A 7,088-nucleotide genomic window follows, 5' to 3' on the forward strand; every position below is an offset into this window, starting at 1 on the left:
TTAGAGAAGACCCTATAACCTCTCATCTTGGAGTGGTAGACAGTCAGTTTCCCAGTTTGATCCAGGAATATATTTGTCAAATGATGTTTATTTTAGACTCCAAAAAAAGGTTTCCACCTGGTTAGAGTCACTATTTTCCCGTAAAGTTGTATTTTGACACTAAACACAGCATTTTGAAACTTCTGAAACATCACTTTTAGTGAATTAAAATAACAGCATTTAATTATAGCTGACCTTTAGCTTTGCGGTCTGTTTAAGTGTTTTGCAGCTATGTTTTTGCCTGGGCCTTCAACATTTTCTAAGGCCCATTAGCATCTTCAGCGTTTGCTTTACTTCTCTTCCTGCCTCACGTTTCCTTCCTCATCACAGTTTTGTCTCTGTTGTCTTGCTTTCCGTCCACTCTCTCTAATATTGACTGCCTGCATTTTGTCTCACTTTCTTTCCTGCTCTGTCCCCAATCTCCTCCTGGCTCTCCCGCCCTCTCACCCCTCCCCTCTCCTGTCTTCTATTTGAGGCTGAGGGCTGTAGAAAGACACCTTTATACCAGAGGTCAAATTCCTCCTAATTCGATTTTTCACCAGGTAAATGTTTTTTCCGTGCGCTGAATAAACAAGATGTGTTTGAAGTCACTTTTTGTGGATCCCGTGTGGTAGAATACCCCACACATCGTCTTCACACACACACACACACACACACACACACACACACACACACACACCTGAGGAGGACAGAGCTTTATTGAGCCTGTGCACTCTTTGGAGAGGGCAAATACTACGCAGGAGGAGAACATGTCAGGTGTGTTTTCTGCTCACTGTTATTTTCTGTTCAGCCTACACAGTAAAATAAACACTATGATCCCCTTTGAGCTTTTTTTATGTGGTATTTGTTGTTTTTCTTTAAAACACACCTTTAACACTTTGTGTATTTTATGTTAAAGCTCCATTTATTGCAGATCTGTTAAGCATTACTACTAATACTGCTGACTGCAGGGACAAATAATTAGCTGGTTTGGTCAGTTATCATTAGTTGTTTTTTGCACTAGCATGCACACAAAAACAATGACCCTGTTCCTCCTCCTGCACCACAGAACACAAGTAGGAAAAGATCATTTAAAAACATCATCTCTCTATTTATAAGACAAAGTACAAACACTAGTAATTAAATGTAAACTAGAAACTTAATTTAGAAGTGAATGAACTACTTTAGAAGCCAGTTGTAAGTAAACATGTATTAGTGGGAAAGACTGTATACAAAAAATAACATCACCACTGTGACGTCCATTGTTTGATTGACTCCACATCTCTAAGCCTCAGAATCATATTTACTCATGAAAACTGAAAAACACACGTGTCATTTAATCGCTCAGACCTCAAAAAGCCCCAACAGGCAAAACAAACCAGAAAGGTCCAGTTAACTCTGAGGTGAAGCTTTGCAGAGGAAAAAAACGCTATACGAGACGATCACCTAAAGATTTCTGAAGCCTTGAGCGTTTACGCCATCATGAACTTGCATGCAAAAACTCGTGTGACGAGATGTGGCAGCTATGACTGTCAAACCGTGTCCTCATTAGTTGTGTGATTTCATACCAAAGACTACTGTCCATTTAGAAACATGGTGCAACCGATATTTGCAAAATATACTTCATTTTTTTGTTCATTATGACCCAGAATGAGTGAGAGAGCCCATAACTGGGAGGGAGAGCGGGTAGTGTTCTAATCATTACGTCGATGGCTCAAAACCCTGGCTCCCCTGCTCATAGTGTCTTTGGGCAAGACGCTGAGCCCCAAGTTGCCCCTGATGCCTTCATCAGGCAGACATTTCTGTAGCTTCATTTTTCAAACCTGGAAATGCATCTGTATACGTACAGGTGTCAAGGAGCAGGAAATTTATTTACAGGGACTTAAACCATATACCTTTACTTGGATATTAACAGGTTATCCATTTACATACTACATAGTATATAGTTACTGTTGGAGCCAGCCTCACGTGGCCTTTAGGACAACTGAAGTTTTTAATGTGTGCGTGATTCACAGCACATAAAAGAATTAACATAATTAGACATGGATGGTGGCATCTAATGTATTTGGCTGATTTTACCGTGTCCTCTTGTTTATTCACCAACTGTGAATGAACAAACTTCCATCCTCTAAATTCCAATATAGCATGAATGTGTATGGATCTGCAAAGGAGGTTGGGAGAATGAGTGCTGAGTGTTTATTATCCTCACATATGAAGCTGTTAAAAAACTGGTGGTCCTCGCACAGATCCTGCAGTTCCCTGCTGACAGAAGGGAAAACGGGGTGGTGGAGGAATGGTTGGGGTCCAGTATGGTGCTGGAGAGGACGGTCATAGTTGGTAAGCTAACCTGCTCTGAAAAAATAAAATAAATGAAAACAAAAACATTTATCTTGCTAAACCACCCACTGAAGGTAGTCGTGACTGTTTATTGTGATTAAATAAAACTTTTCTGTTAGGTGACACTGGGTGGTACATGTTAGATACTTGGAAACACTGTTACTGTCTCATTTCAAGTTTCAAGTCACGTTTCTGCCTTTTTTATGTTGTGTCTGTACGGTTCAGACTTTCAGGACGGGGAGAAACCTTGGAATGAGTGGTGACAACATTTATAAAAGCCAAATTACTGGTCAGCCACTGTCCCCATGTTCTTTCAGGCGTAATGATATGCTAGGTTTTGGGTACACACAGACCAGCTCTGAGCCAGCGTGCACTTAGATGACTGAGAGCGCCTCCTGAGCAGAGCTAAATCTGGGTGAAACTGAGAACGGGTCCCACACAAAGTATATAATTCTACATTTGAGGATAGTTGGTTTTGCTTTCAAATCAAAGGAACATGGCAGATAAATATATGTCAGGCTGAGAGAAAGGCCTAAAGGAAGACATCGTGGTGGTGCCAACTGGGCACGTAATCAAGGAATGTGCCCCAAATCTTTAAAACAGATACGTTTTACGTGCAATTTGTGGTGTATTCTGCATTTTACAGTAAAGGTAAAAAACCTAAACCAAGAGCAAACATCAAATATAATCCTTTAAGTGTAATGACTGCCTGTTTTGTCCATCTCAGTTCAAGTAACTGGTTCTACTGGTTTTTGTGTCACTTTCCAAAATAATCTGTCTTATAAAAGTAATTCAGCCTTAAATTTTTATTTTAAGACATCTAAACACCAAAAAAGTGGGAAAATAGAAAAAAAAATTCAATAACAAAAGATTTTCTTCATACCTTTTTTAAATTCCTAGAAGTGCGACATGATTGGTCGGTGGAGGCAAACAAATGCAAGCGATGTACATATTACCAAAGTATGGATCAGGTGTAGTTAATCTATTAAGGTCATGGACAAACTCCATCATCTTATCGATTTCAATTAAAAATTGATCATTTTTTCTAAAATATTAAAGTTTAATAATAAAAATAATCTGTAGAGCTGCACGTGTCAACCCATCAATCAAAGAGGACCCTCTTTTCATTGGACCAGTGTGCATGGAGTATTTTTAAGTATTTGTAATGGAAATAACATCGCAAAGCTCCGCCTCTTAATTTCACTGTAATGATGAGAGAGTGGGAAGTCTGTGTGTGGGAAGATTAACGAGCTCCTGACTGTTTGCCAGGAGTGAACGTGAGAGGGGCGCGATGTGTCAGCGAGGGGAAACCAGTAGATGCAGAAGGAGGGAAACGTAGATTGGAAGACAGAAGAAGGAAGAGGGAGGGTCGTATTTTCATTTATGCTGCATCCTTGGCTGTTTTGCTCGTACAGTAATGGCCCGGATGGGACTGAGCTGCAGGCTAAGATGAAAAGCTCTTTGATGAACAGACCGGAATGAGCTCAGATTGTTTTTATTGCAAGTTTTCCCTGACCTCATTAACTGTGTCTGTGCACCAATACTGTGCATCTGTACGTTCGGCCTCGAGTTTTGGAAATTATTAATTTGTTTTCCTCTTTTTGATCTTTTGTCTGTAGGACAGCCAAGTCTCACCGACACACAGGGATGGGAATCATAGTGTAATAGTTACAGTACTGCTACAGTCCTGTAACTGTGGGTTTATAATACATAACAATGGTACAGTAGAGCAGTGATAATGCTCTACTGTACCATTGTAATTCAGTTCATTTTAATGTTTTATCTCAGGTAATACGCGTTCTGATTTACCTCTCACCTCTGTCCTCTATTTTCTCCCATCTGTGTCCTTAACACAAGTAAGTTAAATTAACAGACTGCATGTTGCAATAAAAACATCACAAGAGGAAGTAACATGATAAATCACACTATATAGGTTTTCTACCACTTTAGGTTCTCGCTGTGTTCTCGGCTTCCACCTCACTTGTTACACTTTGATCTGTTTTAATCTGCCGTTATGTTGTCGTCTGTCTATCCGCCTTCCTCGCTGCACCTCACCTTTGTTCTTCACCATCGTTCTCATATCCCAGATTTCTCTACTGTACCAGAGAGAAGGCCCTGGTCTCAGCAGCTTCCTGTCTCACAAAAGACCCTTCTGTTTCCCCCCTCTGGGTTTCCTCCTCTGCCTCCCCACCCCCTCTTCAACACCCCTGTGGTACATTCCCCCCTCCCCGTTGCATTCCTCGTTGACCTCGGCAGGCTGAGGAGTCCCTCTGTCAGTGAGCTCTGTGAGAGTGGGACTGAGCCTTCACTCGTCGGTGGAAGCAGTTGTTAAGTTCAGGTTAAGTCGATCTGCAGAGCGTGCCTTTAAAAGTGAGCTGAGTTAGCTTTATTGCTGTTGCAACACAGGTTGTTGCAAACGTGGGCCGATAGTACAATGATCAAACTTATAATACTATAATATATTACTTAATTATTGTATGCCAAACATGTCAAAATGAAAGTTAAATGATATGCAGGCGTGTCTGCTTTAAATCAAAGCTTAACAGAAACGTTTCATTTGTACTTGAACACACAAATGTTCAAGTACATTGAAGTTTCATGTCGACATAACAACATGACCTGGTTGCTGTACTGACGTCATCTAGTTTACCGACAGGTGCATTTCGGGTTTGTTAGTTGTCTGTTCAAAAAAGCATCAACGGCAGTCTCCACAAACTGATTCTGTTTATTAATGTGTCAAATCTGTGTGAAGCTGGCACTAGAAGCTTTCTGGTTTTCTCTTGTAGTCCAAGTCCTATTGATCATGCTTAAATGTCTATTCATTACATTCAGATAAAAAATATATGTGGAGATTAAAAAAGGGATGATATTGGCCAGAATGAGATTATCACGATCTACAAACTGAGGATTGTAACGGAAATGGAAAATCTCATCCCGGATGTCTGGAGGCCCTGAAAAATTAGCCGTTGTCCCCAGAGGCTAGACCCCCAGGGACTAGCTGATGTTCCCACATTGTAGAAAAACAAATGAACTTTATCTTTCAATACTCAGAGTCTTTGATTGGATTCATGAGGCAGACACTCACTCTGCTTTTGATAAAGCTTATAGTTGGGACTGGATCAGGTGATGAACCCTCCTTTAGTTAAGCTCACTAGGCCTTGGCTGCTGAGGGCTTCCCATGATGCACTGAGCTTTTCGTCTTCAATAAATAGCATAAAGACTCGTCACGTAGAAAGTGTACAGTACAGTTTAAATAATGACAGATGCACCAGTGAGAAACTTCTTACTGCTGTCCTGCTAAGACTCAGCATTATGTTTAGTTTTCTGAACTGTGCTCGGTTTTTGTTGTTTTTATGTTATTGCTACCAAACCTGAAGGTAAATCCCTTCACATGCCTTAAACCAAATTTCATAGTCTCCTCCATTTTCCAATCAGGGGGACTGTTTCTCTCATTTGCCATCTTGAAATTTTAACACGTTTCCTGGAGGAGTTCAGTTCAGCAGCTGGTGTGAAAGGAGCCTTTAAGCTCCTCGCTTCAGCTGTGGCTCCTCCATCGTTCTTTGAAAAGCTCAGCTGGGTCAGGCACAGCAAAGTGTCGACCTAATGCCAAACTGACCCAGCCGACCTTCACCTCCACCTCGCAGAGTCCAGCTGACTAGTCAGGGGTTACAGCTGGGCTTCACTGCCCTCTGTCCCTTCATCGTTCAACCAACCAAATACTCCTAATGCCTCACATTCTTGGTGCTTCTCCTCTTTCATCCTTTACAATGAAGAAGACGAGCTTGTTGTCATCTTTAAAGTGCTCTCCTGTCTTTGTAGAGTCAGTCAGCAGCTCTGTCTTTCACAGGGAACTGCAGCTTGTAGTGCTGGAAGTGTAATACCTCACCAACCAGGTTCCTACACAGGTTTATTTGCACTGCTGTTAATTTTCATGATATTCATGCATTTAGTTTTCTTAGTTCTACATGGGTTTGACTCGGTTTTTAGAAGAGCACTCAGGCAGCTCCGCCTCACCACACCACCCCGAGTACAACCCCAATTCCAAAGAAGTTGGAATTCTGTGAAAAATGTGAACGCAGAGTGCAATGATTTGCAAAATTCATAAACCGATACTTATTCACTCATTTTGAAATTTGGTGGCACCAATAAGTTTGGAGAAGGTCATGTTTACCACTCTTTTTTTTTTAACAACTGTCTCTAAACATCTGGGAACAGAGGAGTCCAGCTGCAGGACTTCTGGGAAATGAATCCCATTCTTGTCTGAGAGAGGACTCTGGCTGATCAACAGTCCTGATCAGTCCTTCTCTTTAGTCTGGAGCAGGGGTGGGCAACTCCAGGCCTCGAGTGCTGGTGTCCTGCAGGTTTTAGATCTCACCCTGGGTCAGCACACCTCAATCAAGTGATTAGTTCATTACCAGGCCTCTGGAGAACTTCAAGACGTGTTGAGGCTGTGTTGGATCAAGGACACATCTAAATCCTGCAGGACAGCGGCACTCGAGGCCTGGAGTTTCCTACCTCTGGTCTGGAGGATGCAGCATCTACGTTTTTCAAAAAGAATTTGAAGTTTAAATTCGTCTGACTGCAGAACAATTTTCTACTTTTCCTCAGTCCATTTTTAAATAGGTTCTCTAAATTTTGATGATATTATATAGATGATAAGATTGTCAAAGACTTCACTATTTCATTTTGAGGATAATTATTCTGAAATTGTTCCACAATTTGTAGACAGATTT

Source organism: Oreochromis niloticus, linkage group LG22 (genome assembly GCF_001858045.2).
Source record: "Oreochromis niloticus isolate F11D_XX linkage group LG22, O_niloticus_UMD_NMBU, whole genome shotgun sequence".
Lineage (NCBI taxonomy): Eukaryota > Metazoa > Chordata > Actinopteri > Cichliformes > Cichlidae > Oreochromis > Oreochromis niloticus.